Genomic DNA, 16,755 nt, shown 5'->3' on the forward strand with positions numbered 1-16,755 from the left:
AATTATCAGTTATAATCATATTTCAATTTAATCTAGCTCATGGAGAAGAGACTCCTAACTTAGGAGTTCCTGGTTGTCCTTCTCACACCAAAACTAGCTACTGAAAGGAGATCAACCTTCACACAACAAAACATGGCCACAACATGAATTCATACTAAAATTATCTACAAGTATTTACAACAAAGAAATAAGATGAACATCATAATTAAATTAGTATATTCACAACATTACTTTACAACAAAGTGTACTTATCTCAGTATGGGGATCCTTCCATTCCTCAATGAGCACACATGAACAACTATCACACCTTAAGAATCAAACAACACTCATAACTCATGATTTGGAGAAAGTGGTATTATTCATGTTGAATGAACATAAATCTAATGCTAATGAATAACTGATAATTGTTTTCTCTCCCTCCTCCCTTCCTTTGAAGGATGCTCCTCTTATTTATACATGAATTAGGGATATCTACTCAATAAATGTAGATCCCTTAAATATCTACTAGACCCATACTTTTCTCAACTTATCCCTAAATACTAGAGACAAATCCCATGACACATCAAAATCTCCATGATCTTTCTCCTTGGAATATGGTCCACCTCTTGAGTTGAAATTCGAATTAATCTTGGGAGGCCACATAAGGGTGCCTTGGAAACTTCCAAATGATCTACACATGTCATCAAACTCAAGCCACTTTTAGGTATAAGCAAATACATGTTATTTCTCTAACTTTTAATCATAATTTCACTCTAAATACATGAAATTAATAACTTTGGAAAATGAAAATATAAACTCATATGGTAATGGAAATATAGGGTTATGTAATGATAATATGATGAAATGAGGTGACAAAATGAGGATAAAGGTGAAAATGGAGTGAAAATTGATGTTAATTTGGCAGCCCAACATACCCCCCAACTTAAGTTATTGCATGTCCTCATGCAATCTATTACATTGATCATGATTTGATATTTTGAATTGTCTTGCTTTTACATGAACTTTGGCTGATATCAATTTTTTTAACTTCCCATAATTTTCTTTTTGACAACTTTGTTCCTTTTTGCAAAGTCTTGTCTCTTAAAAGCGTTTGATTGCAACATATTATTTTAGTTGGTTCTTGTGTGAAAACCAAAATTTGTTTAGTATTGGTTCTTGTGTAACAATACTTTCATTGTTTTTGTGTTGCATCAAAAGACTTTGAAAACATTTAATCAACCATTCTTTCTTTGATCATTATTTGCAAAACATGTAACATTTGAATCATAATGCAATAGTAGTTGTTTGGAAAAAGTATGCTGGTTAGGATGATATGTGTAGAAAGGACATATATGACATATGGAAGGTGATAATGGAGTATGGATGTGAATATGAACATGGTGAAACATTTTCCAAAAATTATAATTTTAGTATTAAAGGAATTGTATGATAAAAAGCTAGAAAAGAACATACCTTTACTTACCTGAGTGGACAAACTGTGTATATGTAGAAAAGTGTAGCTTCTGCTGTTGAATCATGGAATGAAGAATACAAGAATGTGATCTGTGTCTTGGTTGCATATATGATGGATGAAGTCGTGAATGTGGATCCTTTATTACTATTACTGAATCTATTGAATCTACTCCTGAATCATATAGTCTTCATCTCGTCCCATATTGTGGCATAGTTCTTTCCATGTGAATGAATGTGTCGATGTAGAACATGGAAAGAAGTCATTGGATTACCGACCGTTGATGAATGTCGTTAACCAATGCGAGGCAAACTCACCATTAATGTCAATGAGTGCCAAGGTACCCAAGTACATCTTGCGAAGTGCGAATGAATGAGCTGATGTCAAGCCACTTACAAGATCCAACAAACAAGAGACATTAATGTATTCCCATTGTTCATTGGCGAGAAGACTTGCCATTAGGGCATGCAAGCCTCAAGGTACTAATAATGACTCTAGTCTTTGTCCCGGATAAGGTGTTGAGGTCGATGGGTCAAGACTTGTTGAAAGGTGGGCCTTAAGGAATCCCACATCAGTCAACGCGAGTTCATACAAAATGATTGGTAGTACTATAGATACAAGATGTTATGGCCAAACAGTTTTTATGGCAAGGAAAGCAAGGCAATGTAGAGAGATGGATGGTTTATTCATGAGGCAAAAAGATGAATTGAAAGGTAGGCAAAAATGTATGCAACTCAGAAAAAGTAGACATGTATGAAGTCATGATGGATAAGGCAATGAATCAATGGACTTTAACATGGATGACTGATGAGGCTTTGAAGGAGAAGTGTGGGAAACAAATCATGACAACAAAATATTTCTCTGTAGTGAAAATTGTCATGACATTTGTAATTAACTCCTTCAAGCTTTCAATGATGAATGTGATTTCTCGAGAGATCACATCTGCATGGACTTGGATCATCGAACACCTGTAAAAGCTTAGTACATATCCTGCATGAAAACTGTAAGAGATTTTTGAAAGATATAAAATGCAAGAATGAGTATGAATGCTTAGCAACCAAAATAAAATTAAATGAATTTTTTACCTGTTGCCTTTGCGCGCTAGTTCCTAACTCCAACAAAACAAGTTAGCGTAAAATGTTTTCAGCTGTTATGAAATGTCCATTTGCAATTTGTTTTATTTTGTTTAATTGATTTTTTTTTTTTTATATTTTTTAATTGCTTTGATTTTTTTATTTGTTTTTTTAATTGTTTTCATTATTTTTTTAATTGTTTTAGTTTTTTTTTTTTTTTTTTTGAATTAAAAACTTTAAAACTAATATTTGTTTTGTATGGTTATTAAAAAAAAACTAGAAATAAATAAAACATAATTAAATCAAATCTAAAAAAAATGTTTTGCATTGTTTTGATTTTTTTGACTTTTATTTTTTTTAATTGTTTTGTAATTTTCATTATAGGAGTTCAAGACAACCTTGATAGTGGAGTTAACATGTGCACTCAGCGGGTAAGATTTAAAGCCAGCCATAGTCAGACGGGACCTCCACTTACCAAAAAGCTCATGCCTCTCTACTCTTTCATCACCTTCACAGGCAATAACATTCACCATATCACGTGCTAGGCAGTGCTGCTCCACGCTGACACGCTCTTTGCTATCCCTTGGCAGAGTTACATCCAAAGATTCAAACATAGCAGTGTAATAACTCAAAGTCTCCATGAACCTGGGAAAGAAAGGTGCAGTATTAGTGTTGGCTTCTTGCTCCACCAACGTTACCAAATTTGGAGACAAGCTTTTGACCATTCTTAAAAGCCGATCTCGATGATTACTTGTATTCACACTCTCATCAGGCATATGATGGAGATGCAAAGGAAAATTTATAGCCAAAGCTTCTCCATGCATTGTATGACCACAACGGAGAACAATTATTGCCTTTAAAGAATCAAAAAGATACTCAAAACAAATTGGACAGTTGTGGCGCATTGAGTTCTCTACGCAGGGTTGGCCCTTCTGCAAACTAACCGTATAGAAACAACCACATTTCTGGCAATGGAAAAAAATTATCCCGTCCTCCTACCCTGCATATGCCACAATCATCACAATGATATTGTTGCTTTGAGATATCATCATCAAAGAACTTGCACGTTGAATAGAAATAATCCCCCATTTTAACACCACAGTTTTCGCAAATTTGCTTGACATTTTTCTGGGTCACAGAGAGAACAAATAACCCATTCAACTTTGTATCTTGGGAGCTCATGGCGCAACAAGGGGTCCTTTAAATGGCTCATGGATTCATTGTGACATTGCTTACAAGCATAGATCTCATTGCAACAAGGGGCCCAAATCCGACATCGTCTCCTGTAATGGGCGCAACCATGTTCCATCTTTCCAGTGTTCAGGCGATCCAGTGGGTTTTGCATAGCTTCAAAGACGACCCCGCCTTCCATGGTTTTCAGAGGAGAGGTGTTTGAGTTTCAGAAATGCAGAAGAGGAGAGGAGGAGGAACAATGTTGTCGATACCTCCTTCCCCTTCTATTCTTCCGGGTTTACTCTTCACGACTCCTTGTGCTTCCAATGTATAGGTCCGAGCTGGAGATCGTGGAGTCCCACGGTGATCAGTACAAGTTAAATAAAAAATTCTTTGGTAGCCCTTGACGTATCCAACGAATTCTTCATCAGCCTTAAAGCCTGGGATATGGGGATACAGGAAATCGTGTGAAATCGGCAGGAGATCACAGGAAATCGAGAGGCCGACTTTACATGAATTTTGAGGATTTTTCTCTGATTAAGTTTAGTGGATGCATAAAAATTGTGGGCAGTTAAAACCGCCATAAAAGAATGTGAAATAGCCATATCACTTCACCTACATCACCGAATGTTCAATGAATTTTGGAGCTGAAGATTTCTCATGCCGGAGAAATCGAAATTCTGGATCAGAATAAGCCGCAACAAAATGATAGATGGTGGATGACGATATTTCTACCGGATTTTCGCCTCATTCCCGAGATTTTCTCTGTGATTGAGCCCATGATTTCCCCAAAAGAGTGGATCTTCCCAACTTCACTAGCGCATTTTTTTAGTTTAATTCAAATTGTCCCCCTCGACCGCTTGGTTGAATAGCGCAGAGTTTTTTTTTTTTTGCAGGTTTAAAGAGGCAGAACGAGAACATAAATCTAATTGCAACTCGTAATGCAAATTTCTCTAGGGCGAATAACTTCGGGCCTTTGGTTTTGTTCAATGTCGTATGGGATTTTGTATGTTTGTTTTTATGCATGGGCTTTTTAATATATGATTCGACCTCTTTATTGTTTTATTCATTGTTTGTATGAATAAAGAAATAAAAAGAAATTAATTTTTTTTTAATGATTTTTTTTTAATTTTTATGTTATTTTAAAAATATTTAAAAACAAACTGAATTTCATTCCTAAATTTCTTTTTAATTTTTTTTTATATTTCTTTAAAATTGAAATCTTTTTAAAAAGAATTTAAATTTTATTCTAACCCTAAAACAACCTAGGATATTTTATTGATTTAGGATAATTTTTTTAGCAAATGGAGACAAGCATATTGCAATCCTAAAAACATTTATAAACATTCTACTTTTTGATCCTCGAGATCGTGTGAAAACGCAGGAGGAGAGCATACTTATTCAAAACATAAAATATGATCCTACCTACTCAATGCTAATTGAAGATTACAAACTATTACGTGTAATTAAATTTCCAATGTAACCATTCACGCAATAGTAGTAAAAACATATTCATTTTCAATTTCGCTAATTTAAAATGAAAATATACAAGGATGATCGAATCTAGTTTTTGTGAATGTGTTTTAATGAAATAAAAACAAATTTGAAGGGCTTGATGTTGTAGGGAAGGCGAAATGCGGAGATCTCGTCCTTGGTAAAGCCACCCAATGGTATATGATTGTGGATGTGATATAGTCGGTAGGCCCAACCACTTCATGACCTCTGCTAAAATTAGGTTATTTTGGCTCCTGCTATCGACAATGAACTACATCGAAGAAGCCTTCACCCACATCTGTGAGTGGAATAGATGCTCCCCTTCTTTTGGATATTCAAGCTCAATCTTATGGATCTTGGTGGTGGCCATAGTGGCACTGGGATCATTGTCAGTGATCTGCATTCCCTTTTCATTCCCCTTGTCGGGTTCTGACTCAGAGTCAAAACATTCATCAGACTCAGAAGCCTTCAGCTCGGGCACTAGTGACTGCTTGGCCTGAAAATCACTTGTGTTGTGAGTGGAGCTCTTATGGAACTCACACCACTTTCCCATGTCCTTCTTTGTCTTTGTGGTGTTGTTCTTTGCTTGCGGCTTCGGTGGGTTCTCCTAGGTCACCCCTCCTTGGCCTTTCCCTTTGCTCTGTAGTTTTCGGGTGCCTTTCCCTTGCTCTGGATTCACAAATCCAAAGTCTCACTTTTTCTGTTTAAGATTTTACTCGATCTTGACAACATATTGGTATTTCGTGTCAAGAGAGGAGATGTCCAGGAACTCCATCTTATCCTGGATGTACCTGTGTAGAAATCCGCAATACTTAAGTACCAAATTTTTCTCAGAATCCTTGATACCCAACTTCGTGTGAAGGGTGTGAAAAACATTGGTAAAGTCCAACACGTCTTAGTTCCTTACCTGTCGCATTGTGGTCTGCTTTATGTATTTATCCTCATAAATCCCAACAGAGTAGCACTGCTCCTTGATGGCATCCTGAAATGAATCTCAAGTGGCTGCGACTGAAAATAGTGAGGGTGTACTTTCATCCTTCTGCTCACAATAGGTTTCCCACTAGTCCTTGATGTGGGGGGCGGCTTTGAGAAGAGTAAAACTAATCTTTTCCTGGCTGGAAAAATCATGAACAGAAAAATATGCTTCTAACAGATTTAACCATTTATCTACACCATCCACATCTATCTGACCCTCAAATATGGGAATTTCAAAGTTAACTTGTACCTTAAAGGGTGTGGCACTTCCAGAGTAGTTGTTGGAAGTAGATGTGCCGCCCTTGGGTAGCCGCTGAAGGATCTGGGAAAAGTTATCCATCATCACGTTCCTTTGTCACTCGAGGGATTCTTTGAGCTAGATTTTGAAAGGATCTCCTACCCCCTCGTCTTTCTTTTCTTCCCCCATGGGAGGTCGTCGATATTTGTGAGGCTGGTCTTGCAAAGGTTTGATAAGTTCAAGCCCTAACTCCTTATATGCTAACCTCGTTGGGGACATGAAAAGGAAAATAGAGAAAGAGCATACCACTTTGATACCACCAATCTAAATTTAAACAACAACAGAAACAAATTACAAATACAACCATAAATACAAAGATGAAGTAGAAATAACACTTCATTTCATTAATATCAAATACTGAAATATGCTTACAAACATAATGGAAATCAGACTAGCTCAGGTGATGGTAGGTTATCTCTAAGAAGAGATGTGGCAGCTACATGCCTCTGAAATGTGTTATAATGAGGCTCTAAGGCCTATTTATTATTGAGAAACAATGGAAAACCATAAACATCTAGAAATCTAACCCTAAGAGATGAAGCACTAAAATTGTGGGCCCCGTTTAGGTAAATTGGTACATCAATTTCCTGGGGTCGTAACTTTGGCATACGATCTCCATTTGGATATATTAATACCTCGTTTCAAATATCTCGAAGAGTAGGCCAAAAAAAGAACAAATTACATTTTTCATAAGACTTTTCCGGTCTATCCGTTTCCCCGAAAAACATCATTTAGGGCCTCAAAACGACTCTGGAAGTTTATGACCCAAAAAACTGTGAAAAACAGTAAACTGTGCTACAATTAAGGAAAATGAAAAAATGAGAGAGACAATGTTGTGGGTCTAAGTGGAATAGGAGGGTGGCCACCAATATCCACTTGGATCAGAAGGATAACGCAAAGTAACTAGACTTGAGCTAGATATACTAGACATAATTAAGCCATAAAAGACTAAGGAGGTAAACATAGGATCAGAGAAAGAACCCAAGTTTGCAATAATAGGAGACTATTGGGATGAGGAGATAGCCAGTGAAGTTACAAAGTTACTTCATGAATATTAACTGTTTCCCACCAAGTTTTCAGAGATGAAGGGTATAATAGGAGATCTCAGGCTATCATCAGATTAAGCTTGCACCTGAAGATCGACATAAGACCACATTTTCTACAAAATGGGGCTCATATCAATACATTATAATGCCTTTTGGAATAAAAAAATGCCCCTGCTATATTTTATAGGGTGGTGGTTGCAAGTTTTAAGGAATACATCCACAAGTTTTTAGAGGTATATTTTGATGATTGGACAATATTTGGATTGTTGAGCAAACATATTAGAAGTTTAAGACTTATGCTCGAAACGTGTAGACAATATTAGATCTCTTTGAACCTAAATAAGTGCATATTTTATGTACCGTTTGACATATTATTGGAACATATTGTCTATAAGCAAGGACTAATGGTGGACCCTTATAAGAGTGCTATCATTGTGAACTTGCCTCCACCTAAGATAGTAAGACAACTTCACCCTATATTGGGACATACTGGGTATTATAGTAAATTAATCAAGGGGTATGCTCAGATCACTACTCCTATGGAGAAATTGTTGAAGAAGGATGTAACTTTTCAGTGGAATGAAGGATGTCAGAAAAGCCTCGAAATATTGAAAGAAAAAATGGTAGCTGCACCTATACTAGTGTTCTTGATTGGAATAAGGAATTCCATGTCCATGTGGACGCCTCTTGTATAGCCTTGGGAGTGGTACTGGCACAACTTGGTGTAGGAGAGATTGATCATCCTATATATTTTGCAAGTAGAAAGTTATATAAAATGGAAAATAATCACACCACTACAGAAAGGGAAGGACTGACCATGGTATATGATTTATAGAAGTTTAGACACTATTTGCTAGGGTCACACTTTAAAATGTTTACAAATCATTCTACGCTAAGGTATTTGGTTAATAAGGACGTCTTAGGAGGAAATATTTGCAGATGGTTACTATTATTCCAGGAATATGAATTTGAAATTTTTAAAGTAGGGAGACTGAATGCAAGACCTGACCATTTTTCAAGACTAGAAACAGGGGAAGAACCAACCAACATAGAGGATAATATCCTTGATGCATAGTTATTTGTAATCAGAGTTGCAAATGACCATTTCGCAAATATCATTTAGTTTTTGGCCACATGAATGGCTCTTTTGGAGTATACTATGCAGCAAAATAAAGAATTAGTGGTTAAAGAACCTGGCTTTTCATTAATAGTAGGACAATTATGTAATATGGGACTAGATGAGATACTGTGTAGATATGTTCTTGAACATGAAAGATAGGTGATTCTAGCAGAAACTGATGAAGGCGCAGCTAGTGGACACTATGCAAGAATAGCTACTGTGCAAAAGATTTTGAGAGCAGCATTGTGTTGGCCTACACTACATAAAGATGAGAAGGAGTACTATCGACCATGTGGTGTCTGTAAAATAATAGAGAAGCCTTCAATAAGATATGAGATGCTACTGGTATGACAAGTTACATTGCAGGTCTTTGATAAGTGGGCCATTGGTTTTGTTGGACCCATCAACCCACCTAGAAAGAGGAGTGGTGCAAGGTACATAATTACAGTGATTGATTACTTGAAAAGATGGGCTGAATCACAACCAGTAAGGGATTGCAACACAAAGACTGCTACGAAGTTTATTTTTGAGTACATAATGTCTAGATTTGGATGTCTGAAGATTTTGATGGGTGACCAAGATTCACAATTCCTAAATAAGACTATTGAAGCATTGAGTGAGGAGTTCCAAGTTTATCATCAAAATAGTACCCCTTATTATCCCCAGGCCAATGGAGCAATAGAAGAATTTAATAAGATTTTGGAGAACACACTTAATAAGGTATGCAATGTGAATAGAGAAGAATGGGACTTTTGAATTCTAGTAGTGTTATGGGCTTATAAGACCATATGTAAAAATTTGATAGGTCAGTCACCCTTTAGGTTATTTCATGGGCAAGAAGTTGTGATGCCCATGGAGTACATCATGCCTAGCTTGATTATTGCATCTTTTATAGATATGGCAGACCCTGATATAATGGAGGAAAGAATGTCGCAGTTGCTTCCTTTGGAGGAAGATATATTTATAGCAGGATTTCATCAGCAAGTACAAAAAGTAAGAGAAAAGGCCTGACATGAAAGAAATATTAAGAAAAAAGAGTTCTAGGTAGAAGACCCTGTTCTCCTTTTTGACAATAGGTTTGTAAAATTTCTAGGAAAATTCAAGATGCATTGGTTGGGCCCATACATTATCAAGCATATTACTGATGGATGCAAAATTCAATTAACAAATTTAAATGGAGAATTGGTTCAAGGAAGAGTAAATGGCAAAAAGTTGAAGCTGTACAGGAACAACCCTGTCCCTACATCTTCACTTTGAAGAAGGAAGAAGAGCCTTAGTGCCACCTGCAGTTGAAATTAGGCACTAGACTATAAACTATGCTATAGAGACAGCTTCAAACGTAGGAAGTTACTTCACTACCTCAACGTAAGAGGGGTCGCTTCATTGTGATATGGGATGCGTCGAAGTTCCCTGGAAAAATATGACTGTTAAAAAGGAAAGTTTCCATTGAAATACACATAAAAGATGCATCTATGATGATAGATTGACTGGATATAGCGATAGATATTCAATTAATGAACACAATCTGAGCTAATGATGGGATTAGAAATTCATTTATGTTTTAAAACATCGTGTCCCACCCAGATTTTCCACTTTGTTGTCTTCAGAGTTTGAATACTACAATTGCAAAGAAGTTGCAGAAGTTTTTGATGAATGTCCCTACGCCTGAAGAATTTATTCGTATATTTAGTGAGAAGGGCTTAGCTGGAGTTATGGAAGCAACATCAGCTAATATCCCTGCTACAACATCACCACCCGCACCAGCCTCACCATCAACACAATGGAGATCCCTGGGAAAGAAAATGACCAGAGAGTAGAGAATGAAGAATAAACAAGAAAAGGGACCTGTTGAGCCTCAGAAAGAGCCCAAACAAGTGAGAGATAGTGAGAAATAAGTAGAGCAAGTCCAAATGGAAATGGATGGCATAATGTTTCCCTCGCCTCTCCCACCATATATTCCACCAAGAAAACCAGATGAAAAACTAGTGAAAGAGTCAAAGGACGTGAAGTATGAAACCTTCACACCTTTATTTGCTAGAGTCAGTCCTATTTACTGGAGAAAACCTTGGGAAGATTCCACAGCTGAAGTTCGCAGACTATTATTTCAATGACAGAAAGAAATATCCACAGTTCGCACTAGATAGATACTTAAAACAAGTACACTACCCTAAGAGTGGTGTGATAAGGTTAGAACCACAGTAGTGGGCAACTAGATTGGTGCAGTCAGGCTTGATGAATATGTTGAATGTACCGCACTTCGATAGAAGTCCAAGAAGTTCAATTTTTGTAAGATAACTTCTTGTGCTAGTGCACAATGGATTCCTATGGATGTGGAAGAGGATCCCTATCGACCCAATGCTAATATGGAGAATCACAAGACTGCCTTATCAAGGGTTGAACCCCACAAAGGAGTTTGTTGGGAATGATCAAGACAAAGCCATAGCAGAAAACATGAAGAAGTTTGGACTGACAAAAGGGAAGAGAGGTTATGATATCAACTCTATCAATAACCACGGAGTTCGCTTCACATCACATATATTGGCTGGAAAAATAATGAGGAAGTGTCAGGCTAATGAAGTCCCTACACCGGTATTTTCATTAGCTGCATAGTGCACTAATGGGGTTCAGTACAACTAGGCTGCATATATTTGCCAAGATTTTTTGGGCGATTGCTACAAGGCTTAGGAGAAAGGTACTCTGTTTCACTACACATGGTTAATTTTGATCATTTTGATGCTTGCGTGGAGAGAGCCAGAAGATTCGCAGTTCCCTCCATTAGGCTCGGATGTTTGTGAAGCTGCGCGACATGCCTTTTTGTAATATACCACTAAACCGGCTTGAGAAGAGGATAACAAACTGTTTTTTTGTTTTATATCATATGGACTTACACATGTTGGTGAACCAATGCTGTTCAAGGGTGACTTCCACATGACAACGATATACTGCACATGTGATCATTAGGTGTGAATTTGTGAACCAACACCACTCTCACATGTTGAGAAAATTTGTTTTTAATGCCCATGTCTTGAATCTAAACACGCTATGAACTAGTTGCTATTTACAAATTGAACTACAAGAAATATTTTTCTTTCAAAACCACTTCACTATATCAATTTTATGATTACATTTTTTATTTGTATTTGATCACATGATTTTATACTTTGCTTTATATCTCATATTGCATTATTGATTAAAATAAAAATTAACATTATTGCTAACGTCAATTCGTCTAAGTTAAGATTTGATTCAATCGTTTAAGTGGTGTTTATGCTTATGTTTGTATCTCCAAATATGTTTCAAATAAGGCATTCATGTGAAAGTGCATAAGAAGTCTGTTGTATGGAGGAAGCTTTCAATGTGCAGAACATCACACTTTGAACTAAAGGTTTTTATTACTAATATTTTAGTATTAAACAATGTATATTTATTGTTTGCAATAATACTGAGGCAACTATTGGGCCTATACGATATTGTTCATAATATTTTAGTGATAAATAGTGCATATCCCCCTATCTCTACAACAAATTAAGTGCGGTGTGCATTCCATCTACTTTTTTGTCTTAACCCATGCTTATTCTGCACTAGTTGCTCCGCCCAACAACATCTACACAACTTCCTCTTGTTGGGTTGTGTTATATTCTTTCCACGACTAACCTATGTAGTTAAACGGGGGGTTAGAGCGGGGCGGGTAGCCCCCTTCTACGGGGTCCGGGGCAGCGCCCCGGGAAATTTTTTTTTGGACCCTATATCAGGTTGGGCAAACCTACCTATGGTTTTGTGCATGATTTTCGCACATGGTATTGGACGCGATGGTTTTTCGGTCCATGGTATTGGATGCTTCGGCATGTATAAATATGTATTGTAACATTGAAAGGAATATAATGAAAAATCAAGCTGGTAGTCCCGGTTTTGGGATTCAGGGAAAAATCTCTGTGCATATGTGTTTTATGGGTTATGCTCTCGCATTGTTTATTTTCTTTGTTTAAGAATTCGTATGCAAGTAATTTTTGTACAGGGTTAAAACCTACATTTGGTATCAGAGTTGTTTTGGCTTCAAGGGGACGCCTTTGTTGTTGAGGGGTTTCGCTCGGGCCTGTGGTAGACCCTGTTCAGTGGGAGATCTGCGAGATCGATTCTGGTGGTGAAAGAAGATGGCGAGCAGTGGAAATATCGAGATTGAGAAGTTCAATGGTCAGAGTTTTGAGTTGTGGAAACTCAAGATGGAGGATCTGTTGGTCGATAAAGATCAGTGGATCGCAGTAGATCCGGGTACTAAACCATCGGGAGTGACCGATGAAGAATGGAAGAAATTGGATCGGAAGGCAAAGAGCACAATACGATTGTGTGTCTCAGATTCAGTATTGTTGAATGTATCAGGGGAAGCTACGGCAAAGGCTTTGTGGGTCAAGTTAGGGACTTTGTACCAATCTAAGTCTCTGGTGAATAAACTATTCCTGCGGAAAAAGCTGTATAACCTGAGGATGAAAGATGGAGACTCGGTGACAGAGCATCTGAATGCGTTTAATACTGTGGTAAGTCAATTATTATCTGTTGATATTAAAATTTCAGATGAAGATAAGTGCATCAGTCTATTGTGTTCTCTACCAGATTCGTGGGATAGTCTGGTTATTGCAATAGGTAGCAATGCAATTGCTTTGCAGTTTGATGAAATAGTCTCAGCCTTGCTGACGGAGGAGATGAGACGGAAGAATATGGACAACCAGAATGGTGATGCCTTGTTTGTACGAGGACGGTCCCAGAACAGAAACAAAAATAAGTCATCAAGTGGGAGATCTAAATCTAGAGGGAGATCTAAATCTCCAGGAAAACCTACAAAGGTGGTGTGCTGGAAATGCGGAAAGGAAGGGCACTTCAGAAGGGATTGTAAATCTAAAGCTCTTGATAAAGGAAAGGGATCTGATGATGCTCCTTCTGCAGAGGCGAAAACCACCTCAGATGAAGGTGGGGATGTGTACTTGGCTTCTTCAAGTACACATGTAGATCATGAGGCATGGTTGATTGACTCAGGTGCATCCTTTCACTTCACTCCCCATAGAGAGTGGTTCTGCGAGTATGAGAAATACGATGGTGGTGATGTCTTCTTAGGAGATGATAGGAAGGCTAGAATCATTGGTCGGGGAAAAGTAAAGTTGAAGTTGCAAGGTGGAAGGGTTAGAACACTTCCGGGTGTTCTACATATTCCTGCATTGGCCAGAAATCTGATTTCTGTAAGCAAGTTGGATGATGCAGGTGTAAAGACGGTGTTCGAGAAAGATACCTGCAAGATGGTTCGAGGAGCACTGATATTGATGCGGGGAGTTCGGATTGGAACTCTGTACAAGCTGCAAGGTAGCACTGTTGTTGATGGGTGCAATAGTTCTATGGTTCCTGAAAATGGAGTAGAAAATCTAGTGGTCTCTGGAGAGAAGACCATGTTGTGGCATCAAAGGCTTGGACATATTGGAGAGAAGGGCCTTCGAATACTTCATGGTAAAGGTATGGTAGAAGGTATGAATGATAGCTCTCTGGATTTTGATTTCTGTGAAAATTGTGTGTATGGGAAGCAGAATCGAGTGAGTTTCCCCTCTGGTGGTAAGAGGACGAAACAGATATTAGAGCTTGTGCACAGTGATGTGTTTGGACCTGTGAAGGTTCCATCACTGGGTAAGTCTGTGTACTATGTATCATTCATAGATGACTTCTCAAGGAATACATGGATATATTTCCTTAAGAAGAAATCTGAAGTCTTTGACAGGTTTAAAGAATTTAAGGCTCTGGTGGAAAATCAGACAAAGAAGAAGATAAAGGTGCTGAGGACAGATAATGGTGGAGAATTTTGCAGCAAGGAATTTGAATAATTTTGTAAGAAGTGTGGTATAGCACGGCAGAAGACTAATCCATATACACCTCAGCAAAATGGAGTCGCAGAAAGAATGAACAAGACGTTGATGGAAAGGGCAAGAAGCATGCTCAGTGGTGCCAGGTTAGGACAGGAATTCTGGGCAGAGGCGGTGGATATTGCACGTTACCTGATCAACAGATCACCCTCATCAGCGTTGGAGGATAAGACTCCACAAGAAGTATGGACTGGTAAGAAACCCTCTCTTTCACATCTGAGGGTATTTGGATGTGATGCATATGTACATGTTCCAAAGGAGAAACGAACCAAGTTGGATAGTAAATCTGAAAAGTGCATCTTTATTGGGTATAAGGATGGTTTAAAGGGTTATAAGCTTTGGAACCCAGTCACACGGAAGGTTGTGTACAGCCGAGATGTGGTGTTCAGAGAGGTAAAAGATGTTATTCAATCTGAAGTCCAACCAAAGGAACCTGAGAAGATAGAGTTTGAGCCAAAGGAGGAAGAATCAGACTCTGCAGCAGAGGAGGAATCAGAAGATGAAGAGCCACTAACTCCGGCTGTGAGAAGATCAGGTCGAGAAAGAAGGCAGCCAGAAAGGTATAGTCCATCTGCTTTCAGTTCAAATTTTGCTTTGTCTGTTACTCATGATGATCCCAGAACTGTGAAGGAAGCAGTGGATTCAGAGGATGGAAAACTCTGGAAAGAGGCCATGGTTGATGAAATGGAATCTTTGCACAAAAATGAGGCTTGGGATCTGGTAGAGTTGCCGGCTGGAAGGAAACCCATTGGCAGCAAATGGGTGTTCAAGAAGAAGACTAATGCAGAAGGAAAGGTGGAGAAATACAAAGCTCGGTTGGTAGCAAAAGGTTATTCCCAGGTGCCGGGAATTGATTTTGGTGATATTTTTTCTCCTGTTGCCAAGGTAGCTTCTATTAGATTACTTTTATCTGTTGTTGCTGCTTTTGATTTTGAGGTAGAACAGATGGATGTGAAGACATCATTTCTTCACGGGGATTTGGAAGAGGAAATCTACATGAAGCAACCTGAAGGCTTTGCGGTGAAGGGTAAGAAAGAAATGGTATGCAAGTTAAAGAAGTCTTTGTATGGGTTAAAACAGTCACCAAGGATGTGGTATCAGAAATTTGATACATTTATACGGGGACTTGGCTTCACCAGAAGCAAAGCAGATCATTGTGTGTATTTTAAATTAATTGGTGACCGTGTTATTTATCTGGTCTTGTATGTGGATGATATGTTGCTGGTTGGAAATGACAAAGAAATTATCCAGGATTTGAAGACCCAATTGTCCTCCAAATTTGACATGAAAGATCTTGGTGCTGCAAACTATATTTTGGGCATGGAAATTAAAAGAGATCGGGCAAAGAGGAAGCTCTGGTTAAACCAGAGGAAGTATGTCGAGACAATACTGGAGAGGTTTAATATGCAGGATAGTAAACCGGTGAAGGTTCCTATTCCTGTAGGTGTGAGGTTATCTGCTGAACAGTGTCCCAAGACACAAGAAGAGGAAGAGGACATGTCCCGTCTTCCATATGCAAGTGCAGTCGGTAGCCTGATGTATGCAATGGTCTGTACTAGACCAGACATTGCACATGCAGTGGGAGTATTGAGCAGGTTTATGTCAAAACCTGGGAAGGAGCACTCGACAGCAGTGAAGCGGGTTTTCAGGTATTTGCGTGGCACTAGTGATTATGGTTTGTGCTACCAAGGAAGACCAGGATTGGACAGAGTGTTGGATATTCATGGTTTTGTTGATGCAGACTGGGCTGGAGATCTGGATCAGAGAAGATCTACAAGTGGGTATGTGTTTAACCTATTTGGAGGTGCAGTCAGTTGGATGAGTAAGAAACAATCTGTAGTGGCACTATCAACTAGAGAGGCAGAATACATGGCAGCCACTCATGCAAGCAAGGAAGCAGTTTGGTTGCAAAGATTGTGTTCAAGTATGGGGTTAGTACAGGGAGCTATAAGAATAGACTGTGACAGCCAAAGTGCAATTTTCTTGGCAAAGAACCCTGCTTATCATTCAAAGACAAAGCACATTGATGTTCAGTATCACTTTGTGAGGGATATGATAGAAGACAAAAAGGTGTTGCTGGTAAAGGTGGACACTTTGAAGAATACTGCAAATGCATTGACAAAATCTGTGAGCTCTGAGAAGTTCTCTTGGTGTAGAGAAACAATGGGTGTTTCAGGGCTGGAAAAATGACTAAGCTCTCCTGTGGCCCCCTGTGGAAAGAAAACAACA

At 38.3% G+C, this 16,755-nt stretch overlaps 1 pseudogene; it reads right to left on the reverse strand.

Annotated features, from left to right (window-relative positions):
- Window positions 1–2,831: 2,831 nt before the first annotated feature.
- LOC149235820 (E3 ubiquitin-protein ligase RZFP34 pseudogene) lies at window positions 2,832–3,895 on the reverse strand (annotated as a pseudogene).
- Between the last annotated feature and the right edge of the window lie 12,860 nt (window positions 3,896–16,755).

This window comes from Pinus tabuliformis, chromosome 8 (genome assembly GCF_031772625.1).
Source record: "Pinus tabuliformis cultivar Carrire ecotype Pingquan chromosome 8, CPIR1, whole genome shotgun sequence".
NCBI classification, from domain to species: Eukaryota; Viridiplantae; Streptophyta; class Pinopsida; order Pinales; family Pinaceae; genus Pinus; species Pinus tabuliformis.